Raw genomic sequence first — 23,361 nt, forward strand, 5'->3', positions numbered from 1 at the left:
TTGTGGTGGACATGACCAGTGCACAAGAATGTGTACTCGATCCCTTTAGTCCTTCACTTTACTCACACATCAATGTGAACAAGTAATTAGTCTTGATTTTCCAATTATTGAAAGTTCTCATTCATCATACTATTCAACTTGCATGATTCCAAGTTTCGGTCCAATTGAAACTTGGGTGATGAGGAACTTTCCTGATTTGGTAAATTTAGACACTACCACAAATGAAAGAATCAAATCCATTTTCCAATATTGCTGTCAGTGGAATCATATAGGCAACAATTTTCCACAAATGCCATTGTAAGGATACTTCAAATAAATAAAATTAAACAATTTTTTTTTATTTTAAAACTTTGCGGAAAAACTTATCCTTACAATCCACATGGAAAATTGTTGTTATCTATTCCTTAGCAATATATCATAACTTCTTAAGCAACTGCTCAAAATTCTGATGCGATCGAAATCCACCTTCGCGATCAGAATCAGCATATACTTCCTTTAAGATTTTTCTCTATTCTTTGATTCTTAAAACATCAACATGTGACCCAGTCACATCATGTAATGAGGATCTCAGAATAGAACTTAACAGAGTTGATCTTCTAATCAAATTTGCTTTACTATCGTTCAAAATCATTATTGATTCAGCAGCACCAAGCAAATAGATATGATCATTAAGGTTCATGTCATAGTCTGTTTCATAGTAGTCCCAAAGGAACTCACTATGTGACTTAGAAAGTGATTGAACATCCAACTTTCTCAAGACTTTGACACGCAACTCTCCCGGCTTGTCAATATGTGACTTCATCTCTAAGATGTGATCACATATAGACCTTGCTTGCCATTAGGGCTTGAGTGACCTTGAACTTGTGGGTTAGGGAGAATAATTGGTGGAGGTGGAGGAAGAGAAGTATGACTTCTATGAGCCAAACTCGGGAAGTGATATTCATTAGGAAAGCTTGGTTTGGGAAGATCATTGTTGTCTAAACCAAACATCAACAATGGGAGAAATTCACGTAAAGTTGATTTAAGTCATTAATATAATACCCAATATGATATATTAAGGCTAGGACCCAACAAACTATTTTATAACTTGGAAGAGGGATGCCGTAATCCAAGCTATAAAATATTTGAAGGTTGGTGAATGACGATTCACCAATTTCCACCAAGATAAACGAAATGTATTATTAGGTTTTAATTGGTTTTGAAACTCCTAGATTCTTTTGAGATTCATTGAACTATTCAATGACATGTTTCAATCTCGAGTGTGCCCTTCAGGTTTTGTGACTGGGATGCCGAGGATCACAAAACAAGGTGTGAAGTAACCATGCAAATATACTTGGTACCCTTAATATTTACCCCTCAATCGATGTGCCGGTTAACCACACACGCTCCAACGATACTATGATAAACATTAAGTTACCCTTTGCCTACCTTGTTAAGTCCAGGTTAGTGTGCCGGTTAACCACACACGCTCCACTAACAGCTTAAACAAAGTGCAAAGTGTAATTTCATGGATTAGCACCTTATTCACATTTTCCTAAGTAACTAAGATTGGGAATTTATAAAAAGTTTAGTTACTTAGTATTTATCATTAATACTTTTAATGAAGGGAGAATTATAGTCCTTGTCCTACCTGTTCGGCTAACGACCCTCCACCAGTCAAGGAAGCGGTGGGTGAGAGTGGACACCCATTAAACTACCATTTTATAGGCAGTAACCTTATACCCCCCTTATAGACCGGCTTCGTGAATGAGGCCTACTAATGGTAAGACGACTTGCTCTTATACATATAATATATTAAACTTTTAATATTATAATAGTATAAGGGTGTATTTTAGACATTTAAAATACTTGGTGGTTTAATCTATTAATTAAACTATACTCTTAATTTAATTAAATTTAAACCATGTCATTATGGAATTATTAATTCTCTTTTAATTAAACACTTTAATTATCTATTAATAAAGTCCACAAGAGTTAATTGAATTATTCAATAAAAACATCATAATTCCAATTATTAAATTCAAAATTAAAACCATTTAATTAATTGTTTAAGTTATGAACCCAAGAGTTTTAGAATTCAATTCTTTTTTTTATCATAAAAAAACTTTTTCCAAATTCCAAAACTTGAGGGCAAGTTTTGTAACTCTTGAAAACTTTTGGATTCCATAACTTATGGAGTTAAATACTTGTTTTATGATGAAACTTTTCATGTTCCATAACTTAAGAACAAGTTATGGAATTCTTTAAAACATTAAGACCAAGTTTTGTAACTCCATAAAAAACTTTGAATCAATTTTTTTTAAAAACCTTTTCATATCCATAACTTATGGAGGTTTCAAAAAACTCTTTAGATCAAACTTTTAAAACTAATGAAATAATCATATCATTTTATCTTTTACTAAATTTGACCTAATTCAACTCATATAGCAAATGATTCAAATTTTACAAATAATTAGTTTTTCACAAAAACAAGTAATTATCTTAAAATTTGACAAACGTCATGTTTTTTTTTTCTTTTTTTTCCAACTTTAAAAATAAAACATTTGCATCAATATAACAGAAAACAACCAGGCTCTGATACCACTGTTGGGTTTTTGAGCATTCTAACACTCCTAAGTGTACATGCAACCCTAAATACCTTGGATCTATGTTTTCTCTATTATACATGCAAATATGAATATTCCAAGGTATTACCCTATCTAGCATACAATCCTTGATACTTGGGTAATATAACAAGTTAGAATACATACCTTTTAATGAAGCTTGCAGTCTTGAACATTAAGAGCTTAGCCCCAATAGTGTGGAAGCCTCAAGTGGCATCACAAATCACCAAAACACCTTGGAAAACCTTTAGAGAATATGGATACTTGGCTCACACTTATGAAATCGGTTATTGCCCTCTTTAGTGTATCCACACTAGCCACTAAAATCGGCCCACTCTTATTTTCACACACTTTTATCAATTTTGTGAGCCAAGGACCCCTTTATATATTATGGAGGATTAGGGTTACATCCATGTAAACCGTAATACCCATGACCTTTCATTTACATAGGATCCATGGGTTAAAAGCTCCATGGACCATCCATGAAAGCTTAGCCCAACCTAAATGAACTTGGCCCATTCCATATATAAGAGTCCATATTTAATTAGTTCTTTTTGATCACTTAATTAATTCTAAATTAATTCTTGATCAATACTAATTAAATAATATGATTCCATATTAATATATTAGAACTTATAATATATTAATATAAATCATAAATATACTATTCTCAAAAGACTATCCATATAAATTGTGCCGGTGAAGTGCAACCCAAATGGACCATACCGGGTCGGGTCAAGTACATACCAAATATAGTTATGGACTTAGACATTAATCCAATAGTTTACTCCTTTCATCCTTATGTAATGTTACTTCACAAGGTTTATTCACAAATAACACCAAGTTTCGGATGGTATTTCATGTTTAGCATGTTTTCATGGCATAAACACAACATATCACAAAAAAATGCACACATACATGTATAATACTTAGATCTAACACAAAACCAACTTGTATTCTCCCCCAAAACATAGTAAAACCGAAAAAAGGGGGTATGAAGCTCACCTTAGTGTTAGTTGGATTTTGAGGAGAAGATTGAAGTAGTTTTCGGTCGTAGCTAACCTCTTGAAGAGGTTTTCGACACTTGATGGTTCTAGAGAGCTAGAACATGAAATAAAGCCATGTTAGGAAGTGTTCTTTAGCATATAATGGAAATCAGTAACTTATGTATGATTACAACTTATCAAGTAGATGATACTTGATGTAAAGCTCTTGATATCACACACAAGATCACGAAAATTGCAAGTGATGGGTGAAGGAAATCTCCTTGTGGTTGAGAGGAAAGGAAATTAAATGAGAAAATTGGAATGAAAAGTGGTGGGGAAGGAGGTCTTCGGCCGAGAATAAGAAGAGAAGAGAGAGAGAGAATTGAATGGTTAATACATGGGGGATTAGAGTGTAGGAGCTTAGAAATATATGAGTCAATTTGTATGGGAAACCTCTAAACAATAATGAGGTGTCACTTAATCTATGTTAATTCAATTTCTTTTTTTTTTATTAAACCCGAGAATTGGAGAGGGGAGGAAAAGAAAAGGGCATTGGGCTTGAATACAAATCGAGAATATATTAGCCCAAATAAGAATTTTCGGCCCATTGGGCCCACATATGTGTTTACGGCCTAAAATGATGAAAGGAATGGGTTTTCGGCCCATATAATTAAAGAACATGGTTTTGGGCCCATATAATTAAAGAAGATAGTTTTCGGCCCAATAAGGCCCATGATGAGTCTTATGGCCCAAAATGCTATTGTTTATTGAATATGGGTCCAACTAGGGCCCAAATGAGGTTTCTTATCCCAAAAGAATCAAGTTGAGGGTTTATTGGTCCATTAGGCCCAATAAGAGGATCTTGGTCTAATAAGAGTTTAAACCGGGAAGTTAGGGTTTCAAGCCCCACAGTTGAGTGAATATAGCGTATTGAATTAGGTTTAGGGCTTACACAAGTGAATTTTGATTTGAATTGTTGTTGTTGAATGAATAACATGTATAACATAATACTTAGGGTTACAAGATACATCGAAAGTTAGTTACACAGGAACATAATTTCTTAGCCCTAAAATGCTAGTTGTGACAATTGTTTATAGTGAACTAGTATATCAAACCATACAAGATATACAACTATAAATACAATGGGGCTAAAACACTCTGAGTACACATATACTTCTAAAAATAATAATATTTTAAGTAAAGGATAAGTACATACAAGTTAGGGCAGTATCATACCGAGAGCATAATAAAAGTAGTATGACGAGTCGAAAACTACGGCTAGGCCTTCGGATATGTGATTAGACCTTGAATAAATATAGGCTGATTAACTATATTTATCCGAGGTGTAACTAGCATATGTTGGGAAATAGTCGTAGTGAACGACGAGTCTAAACGCTCACCAACGCTAAGATATCAAGAATCAAATGCAACATTTAAAATACTATAGGAGTAATTTAGGGTACCATAGAAGCATACACTTAAACCCTCTATGTAGTTCTTATACCTCTATTCTCGCACAGACGACATGGCTGAATTTCACCCCGAAGACCCCTACTACCCTGTCATGCTAGCCAATGGATGGATTGAGGAGGAGCCAGAAGAGGTTCATGAGGAAAACCCAGAAGTGGGTCCTGAAGAATACCAAGAGGTTGATTACAAGGGGGGATTCTAATAAGGAGTCAGATGAGGATGAAGGCGCTGGAGAGATCCTCAGCGAGCCTTACCCTACCAAGAGCAGGAAAGAGACCCTTTCACCTCCTTCTTTCCAGGTACATAAGCACCCAATAGGGGTCCTCTTTGGATGAACATTCCTTGTAAGAAAATATTACCCATGCAAGGGCAAGCTTCGTTTCTAACGCCTACCTCTGTCCAGGATGCACCTCCACAAGTGGCGACCCAGCTACATGCCTGGGCTATAGGAGACAGCTGACGATCCTCATTAGGCATGCACCCAATGCACCATACTCCGGGCCCCAGCACCCTCACAAATCAAGCACTACCTCCAATTGTACCACAAGTGGCCGTCTAGACACCCAAGTTCAGGCTCTCCATCACGAGGTAATGGAGATTGGAGACGAAGCCTGAAATGCAACAATGCGAATTCGGCACCTCCGCGAAGAACAAGAACACCATTCAGGAGCTATACTGAACCAGCAAGCAGAGCAGGAGAATATTACAGACCGTCTACACTCCTTAGAGAAGGAAGTGGCCACCATGAGACAACAAATCCTTGTAGCTGAGGCTAGGGCAGCCTTAGCAGAATAGAACAGAGGAGGCCACTTGCGAAATGGGTGAAATGGTTGGGCATGTTGTGCACCATTTTGGCATATGATATACTAGTATAGCCAAGTGAGTTAGTGACTACACTACTCGCACTATGTCTTCGGTTTATTACATCTTTCATCACAACTAGTAGTAGTAAATCACGAAAGGTACACCCTCCAAGACCCATGTAACCCGAAACAACTTAATGTATTGACGGCGATGTTCTATTTTGATAACTTATCGTTCATACAATACCTACTACTTACCACCATAAGTACATTTTCATGATGTGATCGAAAAATTTGGGAACCATACAACAAAACATGTAAATTTATATACGTATGTATATAGATATAAATATAGATGAGATACAACTAGCAACGACCATAATTACTTAAGGACTCGTTTCATACCATAAAACAGAATTATGCCGCAACAAGGAAGTAACCAGCATGCGGCGAAACACCAGTTCTACAAATGGACCTCACTACATTCCAAGCCACTGTAACAGCCGACGTGACAGCTGTCATGGTACAACTTAGCACTAACAACACAAATGGAAACGGGAGCGGTGCCAGCAGTACCAACCCTGGTGGCAACCAAGGACACCAGCGAGTGTGTTCAGGACACCCCAAATCACAAACCCAAGAACTCCCACGACAATGGAGAAATACTACCCAAGAAACGAAAGTTCTGGACCAAGAGAAAGGGTCGTCTGACCCAAGGACCTGCCAAAGGACAACAAGCAGTGGCAGCCCATGCCACCACCACCCCTACCGACTCCATACCGATGAAACCATATGCGGGGAAACTTCCTAAATACAACAAGTGTAACTACCATCACACTGGATCCTGGCGAGAGATACACTTCAAGAATTGTGACAGAAAAGGGCATACCACTCGCTTTTATAGAGTGCCGACCCGACAGGCCACCCAAGCCGCTAAAACTAGAATGAGTTAGGTTTGCTACGAATACGGAGAGGCAGGGAATTTGAAGAGGGGGTGCCCAAGGAATAGAACAAAGATGTCAGAGACATCGAGAGCATTGCAACAGTGGAACACGAGGAAGCAGTGAAAGACCCTACCGTGATTACCGGTACACTTCTCCCCAACTAACTCATATGCATGCGTGCCTTCACAATAGAGATGCGAAAATGAAACTCATAAGTCCCAAGGTAAAATTACATGCTAAATCAAAACCCTCAAACATTCACGAAAATATTCCCGGTAGAAATGACTAAGAGAAAAACTAAAACCACTAAGAATACATACCTAGGATACACTCTAACTCTAAACGAACACTCTTTTCTAAATCGACCTAAAATCAGTAACAGTTGGAAACTCCGACGCAACCATTTACATGTTGTAGATAAGCCCTCGCCAAACCCATAGCATACGTTACGAGAAACCGTTCGACTTAATTTACTAAATAACGAAACTCGTGCTATCTATAACGAAAAACCTGACACAAAACTCTGAATCGTCCCATGTATCCAGGCTTAGGAGTACCTATGCAAGGGGTACCATGCACTTTCTTAGCCCATGATAAGAATAGGGAATAGGAAGCGAAAGACATCAAGGATATTCTAGAGATTTATAACCTTCTCGATGTGTTCCCAGAAGATCCTTCGGAAATACCACCCATGTGCCAAGTTGAGTTCGGAATCGACTCGACTCTTGGAGCCATTCACATAACCAATATCCCATATTCCGAATCGACGACCTATTCAACCAACTTCAAGGAATGAAAGAAAGTCGGTATACCACTAGCTCAGAATTTCGTAGGAAGAAATTCCCCAAGCAACCTAAGAATTATAAGGCCAACTGCACCACACGCAACCTTAACTTTGGTGATAATAGTGTTCGCCTTAAGGTTTAGAGACACTACCTTTGGGGCATCAAGTACACAATCTTCATTGGCCATGACCATCCATTCACATCACCCTATAGGATGCAAATGCAGACCACCCCTGTGCTGGGCTGAGATGGGCGACACACAACTAACCAGAGGGCAAGTACCCGACAGCACTATCACCTACCCCGAGATCATCAGAGAGACAACCGAAGAGATCACCCAATTTTGAGCACGACTAAAGGTATCTAGAAACTGACAAAAGAGCTACGCAAGTAAACGACGAAAACCCTTGAAATTCCAAGTTGGCGACCGCGTAATGTTAGAAGTCTCACCTAATGATACCCTTTGGGAAGCGTGGGAAATTGAACCCGAGATACATTGGGCCATTTGAAATCCTTGCTAGGATCGGCCCGGTGGCTTACAAGCTTCGGCTACCATAAGAGCTCAACAATATACATCATGTCTTCCATGTGTCCAACCTAAAGAAATATCTGTCTGATGAGACCCTGGTAGTGCCACTTGACGAGATTGAAATAAACAAGAATCACCACTTCATTGAGGAGTCTGTAGAGGTAATGTATAGGGAATTCAAGAATAAAAAACAAAGTCGCATTCCCATTGTGAAGGTTCGATGGAGTGCCAAACGAGGACCTGAGTTCACCTGGGAACACGAGGACCAGATGATACAGAAGTATCCGCATCTCTTCCCTAGTTCTTGAGGTCCCGCTCAAGAACTAATTTCGGGATGAAATTCCCTTTAACGGGGGGATGATATGACAACTAGCAACTTAGGGTCGAAATTGTATCCATGTACAAATGAATAAACAATGTAACTTTGGTATAATTAATTCGTGTAAATCAAAATGACATTGTTATGTGGGTAATGCATTAGGATTTCGACCATAATCACCCTTCATGGGAAACCCTTAAAAACCAAGAACCCCTCCAAGCAGAGCCAAAAATCGAAAACCTTAGCCCTTATCCATGAGATGTTGGTTTTGGCGTGCTAGACCCAAGGCTTGATTTTTGTAGGTGACACCTCACAACCTTTCAACTCTTTAACCATCAAACATCTAAACAAATCACACCAATACTCATCATACTTCCATACCATGCAAACCTTTACACAACAAGCTTCTATGCATGACCTCCCATTGACCAACAAATCTCCACACTAGACATTCAATTAACCACCAAACATCAACACTCTTTTCCCACTCTCCCTATTTAACTTGCGGTCGACAGTTGGTTTATCCCACTCTTGCCATTTCATCCATACCTCCAAATCTCTTTTCTCTCTAGATCAAGACCATTTTCCTTCAAGACTCACCATCTCAAGGCCGATCCTAGTGAGTTTGGTAAGCTTCTTCGCAAATCCTAAGTGTTTTTATACATTATTTTGTCAAGTTCTTCATGTTTACACACATTTTCCATGTGTTAGATCCCTCGGACACCAACACCTTCGAGAGACTCTTCAAGTCCACACAAGGAGCTAGGCTCGAAAACCCTCATCTTCTCCTTCCAACCATCCACGAAAATACCCAAGGTGAGTTCATACCCCATCATTTTCGAGTTTTTCCAAGTTTTTAGACGGGGATACAAGTAAACAATTCTTATTTGGATGATCTAAAGGCTTTGCAAACTAAAAATACAAGTTATGTCACTAAAACATATCTAAACTTAAAAATCAGCTTTCTGTAGAAAAGATGTGGCCTGTTCACCGACTGTTTTGCCCTACTTAAACTTCATATATTTCAAAACTGTTCAATATGAAAATAGTTCAGGTCTATACCTTTTTTAAGGACTACGTGCATGCATTCATACGATTTTTCTACAATTTATGGTGATTTTTTACAAAACTACCTATCATTTCAGAACATTTTCAGACCAGCCTGTAAAAATGAACGTTTTCACCGTGGTGAGGAACCACTTAAGGTTAGGAAAAAATATTATGGACAAAGTAGACTCATTTTCTAAGCACTGAGAGTTTACGAATCCAAATTTTGACTTACGATTATTTTTCTATAATTTTTCTAAACACATGGACAGAAAAGTCAAAAACTAGAAATTTGTCTTTATCATATTAAATGTTTTATGCATATGTTTAGATGTAAGTTTATATATTATGAATGGACTTCACAAAACATTCATAATAAGCAATAATTGGTACAGTTTATGAGTCTCAAATACTACACTATCACTTCAGAAGAACCATATAATTATTCAAAGGTATAATTATTTTACAAGAAAAATGAGTCATAGTTCACGTAAATCTGTTAATGCTCTAGTGAGACTTTCTCTTCACCGTACCTATCTAGTGTACACTTTAAGTCTTGCATTATAACCAGAGTCTCCTGGAGGGAGAGCGAGACCGTTGTGTATAGATCTATACAGGATTGAAAACCCCACACCTCATCTGTTCGCTATAGTTACACCGGTAACTCTAGGGTGACAAATGTCTACCAATCCTGACACCTGAAGAATGTCGTTCAGGCATATCAGTCATATCAATAATGGTTATAATAAGTCACATAGGGATTAACAATACTATCTTGGTTTACGGGAAGCTTACACTTCACCAGTTTTACAAAAGAATAAAACTACATACTACTTTACAATACAACATCCCATACATTTATGGTCTTAGGGTTTAAGACTATAGTTCACATTTAAGAAAATATTGGATTTTCTAGAAACATACATTATCATTTCACAAGGAAAAGATACAAAAGTAATACATACATTTTTAAGTCTTGGATTTAAGACTTACAGTCCATTTTTATAGAAAATATCGGATTTTCTGGAAGTATACAAAATAATTTTTGAAAACAAAACAGTCACAAACCCAGCAACGTTCATGGATCTCATGAATTGGGCTTTAGGACTCGTTATGGTCATTACGAGTTTGTGGTGATGCCTTTTGGGCTCGCCAATACACCAGCAACGTTCATGGATCTCATGAATTGGGGTTGCAGACTGATGTTGGATAGGTCAGTCATCATGTTTATTGATGATATCTTGGTTTATTCTAAGACCAAGGAGCAGCATGAGGATCATCTGTGAGAGGTTTTGGAGACTCTGAGGAAGGAGATGATATATGCCAATTTCTCCAAGCGTGAGTTCTGGTTGCGTGAGGTGCAGTTTCTGGGGCACCTTGTCAATCATAAGGGTATCTTAGTTGATCCGGCCATGATTGAGGACGTGATGCAGTGGGAGGATCCAAGGTCTCCATCCGAGATTCAGAGTTTCCTTGGTTTTGCTGGGTATTATCAAAGGTTTATCGAGAATTTCTCCAGGATTGTTCTTTTGTTGACTAGGTTAACGAAGAAGTATGTTACCTTTCGTTGGGGGCCTGAGCAGCAGGCAACATTTGAGACTTTGAGGCAGAAGTTATGTGAGGCTCTGATCTTGACCCTGCTAGAGGATGTGGATGATTTCGTGGTGTATTGTGATGCATCGATTTCGGGATTGGGTGCAGTATTGATGCAGAGGGGTCATGTGGTATCTTACGCTTCAAGGCAACTCAAGCCTTATGAGACGAATTATCCCGCTCATGATTTGGAGCTGGGGGAAGTGGTTTTTGCCCTCAATATTTGGCGACACTACTTCTATGGGGTTCGTTGTATCATTTACACATACCACAAGAGTTTGAGTATCTAAAGGATCAGCCAAATCTGAACATGAGGTAGTGTAGATGGCTGGATGTGGGGAATGATTATGATTGTGATATCCTTTATCACCCAGGGAAGGCCAACAAGGTGGTCGATGCTCTTAGCCTCAAGGCGGTCGGTACCCCCATCAGGGATATTTGTCTGAGGATGAATGTGATTACCCTACTCTTAAAGCATATTCGAGAGGCTCGGGTTGAGGCTATGAAAGAGGAGCACCAGAAGAGTGAGTGTATAGTGGGTCAGGTGGCTTCTTTTGATTATGATAGCTGAGGATTATTGACCTTTCATTCGATATTTGGATTCCATATTATGGGGGCGTGCGGCAGATTTTCATGGAAGAGGCACACAGATCGATATTTTCTATTCATATAGGTGCAACAAAAATGTACAGAGATATCCGACCTGATTATTGGTGGCCCTACATGAAGCGGTATGTGGCTTGGTGTGTGGAGAGGTTCTTGACTTGTAGGAAAGTTAATTCCAAGCACCATCGACCTCATGACAAAATGGAGTCGTTGGGTATTTCCGTTTGGAAATGGGAGGAGATCACGATGGACTTCATCACGAAGTTGCCACGAATAGGGTGCGAGTGGATTCAATTTGGGTCATCGTGGACCAATTGAACAAGAGTGCTCATTTTATTCCCATTCAGGAGAGCATCCCTGCGGAAAAGTTGGCAGACATTAATATCCGAGAGGTGATGGCACGACATGGGGTTCCAGTATCAGTGGTTATGGATTGGGATGTTTGGTTCGCTTCCAGGTTTTGGAAGAGGTTCTGTCACACCCCCAAACCGGAACGGCGGAAACGTTCGGGGGTGGATGACGTCATGTGTAGTATCACAACAGTTGTATCATAGCAATCATAGTAAACATAACCATTACACTGAATACATATATAAAAAAGATTTACATGTGTTTAAGTCTTGTTTGAATACATCAAAAGTGTAAACAAAATATAAAGATGTGACTTTAATTTCTCCGTATTCTCAAAACTCCAGGAAATACCTGTCTACTAATTTCCTGAGAATACAAGCAGTTTTGAAAGATTATCAGCATAAAGCTGGTGAGTTCATAAGCATTTTGGTTTAGAAAGAAGGTTGTCGATTCTTTTGAAAAGTGTGATATAAATCACAGAAAACCTTGTGCTATCTGGTGTAATAAATGTATAATCCTTAAGTAAAATGATTATTTGATATCTGTTGAAAGTGTTCCTCAAGAAAATCTCATATCTTCTTATGAAAAGCATGATTAAACCCATTTCTTCTATGAATTCTTTGTTCATACTAGTCACGCATAAACCAATATCGAATAGACTGTCAATTGTGTGGTTCTACCCTAAACCCACAACCAAACAAGGAACAGGGAATGAGGCGGAAACCACACATTTCACAGTCTGTCGGGTATTCTTCATACGTAACCCGGATGCATAAACCCAGGAGTTATGGAAGAAATATGAGTATTCGTTAGTTGATTAATAAACCATCTGTTTATAAAATACTGATGTTTAACCTGGAAAATCCCACATTTCCCCTATGTGTAGGTTATCTAATTACTCGTTCTAAATCAGAAAGTACAAGTATCTACCATACTTATATTGTTTAAGCATTGTTCCCTTTGAAAACCGTGGCTACTCCCAGTGATGTATATTAGTCTTATTACATAAATAAAACTAATTGAAAACATGGTGATCTGAATCCTGAAAGTATTATTAATACCCTCCTGTGATCACTTAGTTATTAACTCTAAAGTTAGTTCGTTCGATCTATTATTATGTAAATACATCGTTGTTATCTACATTGCGAGCTTTATGACCATACATTAACTTGATATGGCGCGAATCGGGCACCAGTATCCTTTATGACTTTGTCACCCGTAGACCTGCCGGTCCTACTGTAGCTAGCAGTAAGGTGCGGGATAGTCAGTCACGTATAGATCTATACACAAAAATCACGCTCTCCCTTCAGGAGACTCTGGTTCATAAGGGCTAGTCCTCCACTTAGTTAAGTTTGTAAGCGCCTAAGGACGTGTCTCCAATTAGATTAATGACTTTACGTATAATAATACAGGAAAACCCTCTTTTTATTAACATGAATCCTTTATAGAATAATATCTTTTGTTTCATGATTCATAAGTTCATTTCCTTAGTTTTGAAAACTGCTTTTGCAAGGTTTGAATCCTAACACGTTTTGTAAAACTGATTTCCATATTCGATGTATATTGATAATGGAAATATATTAATCAAAATAATATATTTGAACACAAGATTTGCTTGTGCTTTTACTTGTATTCCCCCCCCCCCCCTGAAAACATTAAAAACTCGGAAAACGTTGGGGTATGAACTCACCTCGAGTGAGTGGTTTGTATGAAAGATCGATATGAGATGCCGGGTATCACGTGAAGCCTCGAACACAATTGGATCCTATTTAACATGTAATAGCACATATAGGAGTCAAATTAGGGTATTTCGCAACTAGACATGATAGGAAACCACTCTAGGGTCTTGCAAACACTTAGACTAATTGTTAGAACCATATGGGATTGAGTGAGGGAGGTGTACGGCCACCCTAAGGGTGTATACGGCCATGAGTGTGCGGCCCATGAGTGTACAGCCGTACACTCATGATGAGATGTGCTTTCAAGGTGTTTCCAAGGTTCCAACTAGCATCCAAGAAGTGTTCTAGGCCCCATGCTTAGTTGTAATGCAAGTTTGAGGCCTAAAATGATCATCAAAGTGGGTTTGCGGCCCTAGGGGGTGTGTGCGGCCGTACAAGATGGATGTTCCGGGTTGTCACAGGTTCAATGAGGAGTTTGGTACTCGGTTTCACTTCAGTACAACATTTAATCCGCAGACCGATGGTCAGAGCGAGCGGACTATCCAGACCTTGGAGGACATGCTTCGGGCATGTGTACTGGATTTTGGTGGTAGCTGGGATACATATCTCCCATTGGATGAGTTTTCTTATAACAACAGCTATCACGCCAGTATTGATTGACCTCCTTTTGAGATGATTTATGGGAGGAAGTGTTGGACCCCGGTTTGTTGGGGCGAGGTCATTCAACGAGTCATGGGTAGCACGGAGGTGGTGCTTTGGACTACCTAGTTGATTCAGTAGGTGTGCGGGAGATTGCAGACCGCACAGAGCTGTCAAAAGAGTTACGCGGATAGATGCCAATCAGATTTGGAATTTCAAGTTGGTGATATGGTACTCCTGAAAGTGTCACCTTGGAAAGGTGTCATCCGGTTCAGGAAGCGGGGAAAGTTGTGCCCCACATATATCGGTCCTTTCAGGGTTTTTGCCAGAGTGGGCAGGGTTGCTTCTCGTTTGGAGCTACACGAGGAGCTCAGTTAGAATTCACAGCACTTTCCGTGTCTCTTAGCTGCGGAAGTGTTTGGTTGATGATTCTGCAGTGGTTCCTTTGGAGGGTATTCAGGTGGATGATCACCTGAATTACATAGAGAGACCGATTTCTATCCTAGATAAGAAGATGAAGACTTTACGAAACAAGGTTGTGGGTATACTGAAGGTGAAATGGCAACACCTTAAGGATTCAGAATGAACATGGGAGCCTCAGGAGGAGATGAGAGAGCACTACCCAAAGTTGTTTGCAAAGGCGGACTTCAAGGACGAAGCCAGATCAAGTGGCGGATAATTGTAACATTTGGTTCCCAGGTAATTCCTTAAAACCTAAAATGTTTTTTTTTGCATTATGTACTTACGCTGAGCGTAAATAAGGTACGTGGGGCGTACCTTGTGAGCCTTGGACACGTGTTTAACCCTCATGGTACACTAGGTGCACCTAGAGTACATTGGGCATACTCGAGCCTGAGATAAACCATAAATTTTAGGGTTTGGGCCCTATTTAAACACCATTATAACCCTAAGACCTCTTCTATGACCAGCCGCCTTCATCCCAAAGCAGCTTCCACGAAACCCTAACCCCTTTTAGAGGATATTGAGTCTTGTGTGTGTTTTGGTGTGTGTTGGGTGTATCTTGAAGAAGAAGAGCTCTTTGGAGGAGTATTAGTTTGCTTGGAGGTTTAAGATCCAGAACTTTCTTCACCTTTGTAAGCTTTTGGAGGTATAAAGCTTCAAACTTTATGACTCATTAGCTTAGATCTAGATATGGGATTATGTTTGGTATGCTTTTGGTCCCTTGGTTTGGTTCTTGTGAGTAGAAGTTACTCCAAAACTTATGTTGGTCATTTCTTGGTATTTATGGAGTTGTAGAATCATAAAAATGACATATTTATGGGTAAAGCTCAACCATGCATGAATTGATTGTCTTAATATGAATTTAGAGTGTTAGAAATGCATGTTAGGTCTCTTTGAGCGATGCAAAGGCATCAAGTTGATGACTTTATCATTTAAGATGTTTCCTAAGAACTAGATCTTTGATTAAGACGTTTCGACTTAAGGCATTAAATGCTTAATGGAGTTTTGGCAATTAGGGGTGTATGTTCGGTGTTCATAGGCATACGCTCAGCGTAATGCGCTGCAGTCATGTTTCCTTTGCTTTGAGAACCTCTATGTTGGGCGTAACAAGGTGGTACACTGAGCATATTCGCCAGATGGCCTTTTAGGCCTTAGGTCTTTTGGGACATTCTTGGTCCTTAGGTATTTTGGGCCATTCTTGGGGCTTAGGTATTTTAGGCCATTAGTGAGCCTTGGGACATGGCTCTTTAGGCCTAGATTAGGAAGGGTAAAATGATCTTTTACCCTTTGTGATAGGAATTATGTTTTGGACTTTTTATTTATTACCTTAAATAGTGACTAGGGTTGGTTTGACTGTGTTGAGTGTGAGGAGCCGTGGTAGCAGCAGCCAGGGAGTGTGATTTGTGCATCTTCTTATTAATGTGAGTTTCCTCATTGTATTTGTGGGTCGAAGGCACCAATGTCGGACCATTGGATTATGTTGTAGAATGGTAGTGATCTTTGTGACACATATTGATATGCTTGTATATGCTTTCTGTCTTTGTGACTCTTGCTAGTATGAATGTATGTTTAGCTATAGGGGTAAAATATACCCATATCGGTTGAAAGATATCAAAGGAGTCGGAAGGGACTCAGCAAATCAGAAGGGACTTAGGGAGTCGGAAGGGACTCTGAGAGTCGGAAGGGACTCATGGGTGAAATAGACTCGTTGTATGCTATGTATGATGTATGGTATGTAGTATTTGGGGAACTCACTAAGCTTTGTGCTTATGATTTAAATTTCTGTTTCAGGTACTTCTGGTTCAAAAGGGAAGGAGCCGGCCTAATCGCAGCACATCCACCCATGTTTCCGCATTTTTTTTATGATTTTGGGATTATACTGTAATAACTATTTTTACACCAGCATACGTTGATGGTTGTTTGAGATATTTGATGAATTTCGATTGATTTAAAAATAAAATTTTACTTATGATTTTTGGGATGTTACACAAGAAAACGAATTTTACTTCAAGATTAAAGATTACTTCTGTTTAGTTCCGATTTCCCCCTCTCGTATGGTTGATTTCTAGTAGATGGATTATATTAATTACTAATTCTCTAAGTATTATGATCAAATATCTAGATGTACCAATTTATGAATTACCATATAATGATCAAGCACATGTTAAGCACCAAATTGATATAATCACAAATTGGACTATAAATGATAAATCTAATAGTTACTTTTCCACGATCAAGTCAACCAACCAAGCACTAATTAAGATTAATTATACTCTCTAACATAGTTAAAGTTACTAGCTTTAATTACCTTATCTAAGATGTGATTAATCCTAGCTCTAGTAATTTGATGATCATAAATAACTACAAGTTCATGCAAATAGAATGATCATCTACTACATTAAACTTTTATCAAGGCATTCAAAGATTAGAACTAAAACATGCTAGGGCTTTGATTATCTAACACAAGTAAAATCGACAATAATCATCCAATAAATCAAAATCAACACATAAGGTTTAGGTTCATCTTCACCAAACAAAAGTTTAAGGTGATTAGCTCATAACTAAAACAGAAACACATATGAAATCAAAGATAACTAGAGAAGACATGGTAAAATTTAGCAAACCGAATGATTCAATAATGATTTCTACTATATCTCTTCAACTATGAAGCTTCAATCAATTTTTGATCTTCTCTAGGTTTTCTAGAAGGTTTTTGTCGTAATCCTTTCCAGAAAACGGGCCAAAAGTCTCTCAATTTAACCTTATGTCCGAATATTTATAGTTACCAAAAATCTGCCTCTACGTCATGGCAAATAAGCGCCACGCCGTGGGCATCTTTTAAAACGTGTATGCAGCAATTCAGCTTCTCAGATTACAAACCTTCTACTCCCCACGGCGTGGCATGAATTCCCACGCCGTGGGTTTCATAAATTTTGTCTCTTTTGCCTTCAAACGTCATAACCCACTCTTTCCAGCTAGGGGTGTTCGTTTGGATGGATTGGTTTAATCCGATCCAATTAAGTAAATTCAAATTGATTTCGGTTTTTAAAATATGGATTCAAATGGTCAAAACTAATTTCAAATCCGATCTGATCCGGTCCAATTACAATTCGGTTGGATCGGTTTTTATAATTTGATTTTCAAATATCAGAACATTTTAAAACGATATATAATTATAATATTATCCAATTTTTACAGAAGAAGCAAAAAATAATTTAGTTCTTATTTAAAATTTATAAACAACTACTAAGAAGGTTATTATAATTTAATATTTAATAGATAAAAAACTTTCCAGTGAAAGTATATATTAATGTTTTTTATTAGGTAAAACTTTTTGAATTTATTTGAAAAAACAAATTATAAAATTAATAAATAATCATAGATATATTAAAAATAAATATATAATAAGTTGTTATTCAGTTTTTTTGGACTATTAAGTTCTTATTTTATAAACCAAAACTAATCCGAAATCCAAAATAATAATTCGGTTTTGTTGAAAACCAATCCAAATATCCAAATATCCGAACCAAATACTCCAATCGAAATTTTCTAATTAGACAATTCGGTTTTATCCAAATAGTGAGTAGCCATATTTCTTGCTTCCAGCTCCGCATTTGCTTCCTTTTCATACCGATCATGTTTTTGCTACTACAAAACAGATTTCAAACATAATAAATACCTTGGCCTAAAAATAAGTATAATTGTGACTAAAAATATTAAAAATATGTATGAAATACATGATTAAATATGCAACTATCATATTTTAATTGATGCGACATTGAATCTAGATTGATTTTTTAAAATAACGATTGAGATTTCTATAGCGGCAGAAGATAAGAAAGAAATACGATTGACATAAATACGACCGGAAAGAAAAATGAAATTATTTTGTTAAATGTCACACCAAAAGCCATATGTCACACCATGTTCGAAAAAACATGTCATGTCATCTTGCAAAGGCTAGTACGCGTTAAAAATAACCAAGTTAACACATATTATTTACGAACCGTCTATAAACGAACAAAATATAATAAAAAAGATACGAAATAATAGTTTCTTCGACTATTTTAATTTTTTACCCTTTATAACAATGGGGACATAATAAAGGTTTTTACGGTATTATACAAAATAAAATATACTATAATTGGTGTGAAAATTGAAATAATTATATAAAATTTGAATCGATTTTTGAAATTATTGACTGATTTTTAAATAATGGTAGATGATCGGACACACACATGATTGACCTCTGTTTTATGGAAAGAAAAAAAAGACAAAATTTCACAATTGGTCCCTGTGATTTACAGAATATCGTACTTTGAGGACTTCCTAGCAAAAAGTCACGCCACTAGTCCTTATGGCTTCAGTTCATTGCGCGACTGGTCCTTGACCCTAACCCCGTCACTTTTGTACCGTTAGTGTAGTGGTATTTTTGTCTTTTCATTTAGTATTCAATGTAATCCTTCATCACCAAAGCTATCTCCCAAAACTATATCAGAACCACCAATATATCCACCGACACATACACCACCATCATCACCAGCAAGCTAGATTCATCGATTTCTTATGCTAATCTCCAAATCTTTATTTATACTCGGGAGAAACAGCAAGAGTTGTAATTGAATCACTGTGAATTTTAGCAGAATTAGGATCCAATACTTTACCAGACCCGACATCTTCGTCTTGACTTTTGGAACATCAGCTAATTCAACACCCATTTCAACTTCTAATGTCGTTGATTTATGATCAGCAACAGGGGTATGTGTTGTTTCTGATGATGATTTCTTCACCCAACTACAACGACTTGTGTGATATGACTAGGGTTAGGGTTCTTGAAGCTGTTAAGGAGATGAAAGTAGCAATCGATCTACAAGAGAGAAAGGGAGATGAGGAAGGGTAACAAAGTTATGTTCGATTTGCAGGTACTGATTTGTAGGTTCCGAAGAAGCATCGTTCATAATCTCTTTCTTCTCCTGCGATTATTGGGTTGCGATTTTTAGGGTGTTGTCAGATCTTTGGGGAGGAAACAGGTGGGACGGGTTCAGTGGGGATTACGTTCCTCATAATCGTGAAAGTAGTTATCTTCTTCCTTCAGACACAAACGCACCACCACCTGAAAGCCCTCTTGTTTCCAATACCATCTCCAATTTACACTGGAAATGTAACATCCCGAGTCCTAGGTATATTATTTAATCAATTTCTTTCATTTTGGCAGATCAACTCGACGAGTTGGATACCCCAACTCGCCGAGTAGAGTAGTAACTGGCCGCGTGACTTTAGAGTCTACTTGTAACATCCGGATTCCCAGGTATTCTATGTTATTCATTTATTTTAAGTTATGAGGAGGGACTCGACGAGTTGATGCCTAGACTCATCGAGTAGGATCGCAATTTGCTGACTGGATTAATGAAGGGACTCGACGAGTCGATGGGTCGACTCGACGAGTCCGCGCTGTGGACAGAAACCCTAAATCTTTGGGCATGTGTGTAACAACGTAAATTTTCAAAACCAATTTTTTCATTTTTCAATCATCAAAACAATACCAAACAACTGTGTCCAATGTTATCATAACAAACAAATCCTAGAATCTCAAAACATAATCTCTATGAGTGTGTACGGATCATGCCGGCGCCTTCCCGCGATCCTCGCTAGTACCTGAAACACATAACACAGCAACTGTAAGCATAAATGCTTAGTGAGTTCCGCAAAATACCATATACAACACATACGCCTTTCCAGATCATAACTCTGTAGGATCTTCCGATCCAAGTGTCTCAGGGGACTTTCGTCCCGAATTCCGGTAGACCTTCCGGTCCTACCCGTATCGACCTTCCGGTCCGTAACCTCCTGACCTTCCGGTTCATGTCATACATAACATACATAACACATACATATCACATAACAACATATAGCACATACATCTCATAGCATACAAGACCTTCCGGTCACTCATAGGTACCACTCTAGGTACAGTATAGTGAGAAGACACACCTCGACTATCTCGGATAATCTCGCACACGTATACTGATCTAGCCTCCGCCTAAACACATAAACAATTATCTCGAATCAATAACGGCTTTACAGGGTAGACTAGTCTCTTCCATATCCTCTAAGAAGGCTAAAAGACCATTTTTCCCTTCAATGGTCCACAAGTCCAATTGTTGACCAAACCCTAAAAGTCAACAAAAGTCAACGGTCAAACTTTGGCCAGACTCGCCGAGTGCTCTCGTGTGACTCGGCGAGTCCATGCATGTCCTCTTCGCCCCTGGTCCTCACTCGACTCGCTGAGTCAACCCTACACTCAACGGGTCATGTGACAACCCAAAATTTTCAGTCGTATAATTTCCACAGTCTAACATTTCAAATAATATTCAAAAACATTTCAGTACATTTTGGCCGGATTTAAACCCGTTTGGTGTTTTATTTTATTTTTCGTCAAATGATTTAATAAATGGAAGTGACGTAATTAGTGGCGTGTAATAAACCGGGCAACCCGACACCTTATCTAGGTGTTCACGGCCAAACATGGGGTGTTTGGGCCGTAAACACCCTCTCCCCAAGAACTCATGCATATAGCATGAGTTTACACCCTTGTCTTCATTTTTCCACTTCCCACTCAAGAACACAAGACTTTTTCTCTCAAGTATCATAATTTCATCTCTTCAAATCCGCCAAAATGTAAGTGTTTCTTCCCTAGATTCTTTCATAAAACACTTAATCTAGTGTTTATACATCTTTTCATCCATAAATTTCCGATTTTTACATAGATCTTCAACCATTCTTCAAAACACCAAGAACACCAAGAACACACACTAGTGTTCTTGGGTCCTAAACACCTCTACAAGCTTCCTATAAGTAAGTATACTCTTCCTAACTAGTTGTTTGCTTAGTATGCTTGTAATACATTAGAGAAATCACCAAAAACCCCCAAGAACATGGGTTTACGGTTTGGGAATCTCCCAAAACCGTAAACACCCTAAAAAGGGGTTTTGATGCCCCAAATGCCTTCCAATGCTTGGCTAATGAACTAGGAACTTGCATGCATGATCTAAGAACCCCAAAAACATGAAAAGAAGGGAAAAACATGAGTTTACGGTTTGGGAAGGCCTCCTAAAACCGTAAACACCTTCTAAGGGTGTTTAAGTGCCCTTAACACTTTCCTATGCTTGTATAAGTGACTAGAACCTTGCATGCATAGCCTAGAACCACCAAAACACAAGAGAAATGAACAAACATGGGTTTACGGCCGTAAACCCATGTGTTTACGACCGTAAACACCCAAGGAGGTGGTCCAAGGACCGTAAACTCCATAAAGTGTCCATTTTGAGCCCTAGTCACTTCCTTAGCCCTTGATTCGAGTCTAGCATAATTGTATGAGTGAGATAAGACCTTCAAACACCCCATGGCACCACTACCATGAGTTTACGGCCGTAAACTCATGGGGGAAATGGTCCTCCAACCGTAAACACCCATAAGGGTGACCATTTGAAGTGTAAACTCCATAGTGAGGCCATACACTCCTTAGATGCAACCTTTAGCACTCCTAGCACTTGAAACAAAGTGTTTTCATGCATTAGAGTGTCTTTACTTACTTAATTAGTGATTAATTAACTAATTAGATACATTTATGTATCACTACATGTTACATAGGATCCGTGTGTGTGTTCAAGTCCTCACTTGACACCTAGCATCCTACCCGACACTTCCATCCAAACTACTCACTGCAGGTGAGTTCATACCCCTTAATTAACCTTTTAAATGTTTTAAATGCTTTTATGGGGGGGGGGGATACAAGTTGAATCAATCAAGTTGTAGTATCAATCACATGTGATTTATAACTTGCAACCAAAGGATTTTCTATACTTTTAACTGTTTTGCCAACAAAAATGCTTTAAACGTTTATCAAACTCATTTTCATGATTAAATTGTTATAAAACTATTTCCAAACTCTTTTAAAAGTACTTTTACTTTCTAAACCATATATGCACTAGTATATTTATATAAGTAAGACTTGAAGGACTTAGGACTGATAGCAGTACCTTACTTCCTGTTCTTGTTTGATTGTGGACTTGGGGTAAATTGTTATCTGTCCGACTGTCGTTAAATTCTTGGTTATATATCATATATACTTGTGTTAGATATAAAAGTCTTCATTTCAGTTCAATACCTTTGTGTAACAAAGGTATGCAACCGACCTTACTATTTAACTATAATAGGTATAGTTAAGGATTTTCTACTCATTTCTACTATTACAATGGTACCTACCAGAATCAATACATTATGAGTTAATACATGCTAAATACTATACAAAGAGAACACTAAATGCTATACAAAGAGATTACTAAATACCATACAAAGAGAATACTATATCCTATACAAGAGAACACTCTATATACATTATAACCGAAAGTACGTTATACTATATACAAGAGAATACTCTAAAGTAGAATGTGACATACTATTCCTTGATACGACACCTCATCGTGCTGTCACCGTGTAATGAGAGTCTCCTGGAGGGAGAGCGGGCATTATGTGTATAGATCTA

The sequence above is a fragment of the Lactuca virosa genome, chromosome 2 (assembly GCF_052849685.1).
Source record: "Lactuca virosa cultivar CGN04683 chromosome 2, Lactuca_virosa_CGN04683_v6, whole genome shotgun sequence".
In the NCBI taxonomy this organism is placed as follows: domain Eukaryota; kingdom Viridiplantae; phylum Streptophyta; class Magnoliopsida; order Asterales; family Asteraceae; genus Lactuca; species Lactuca virosa.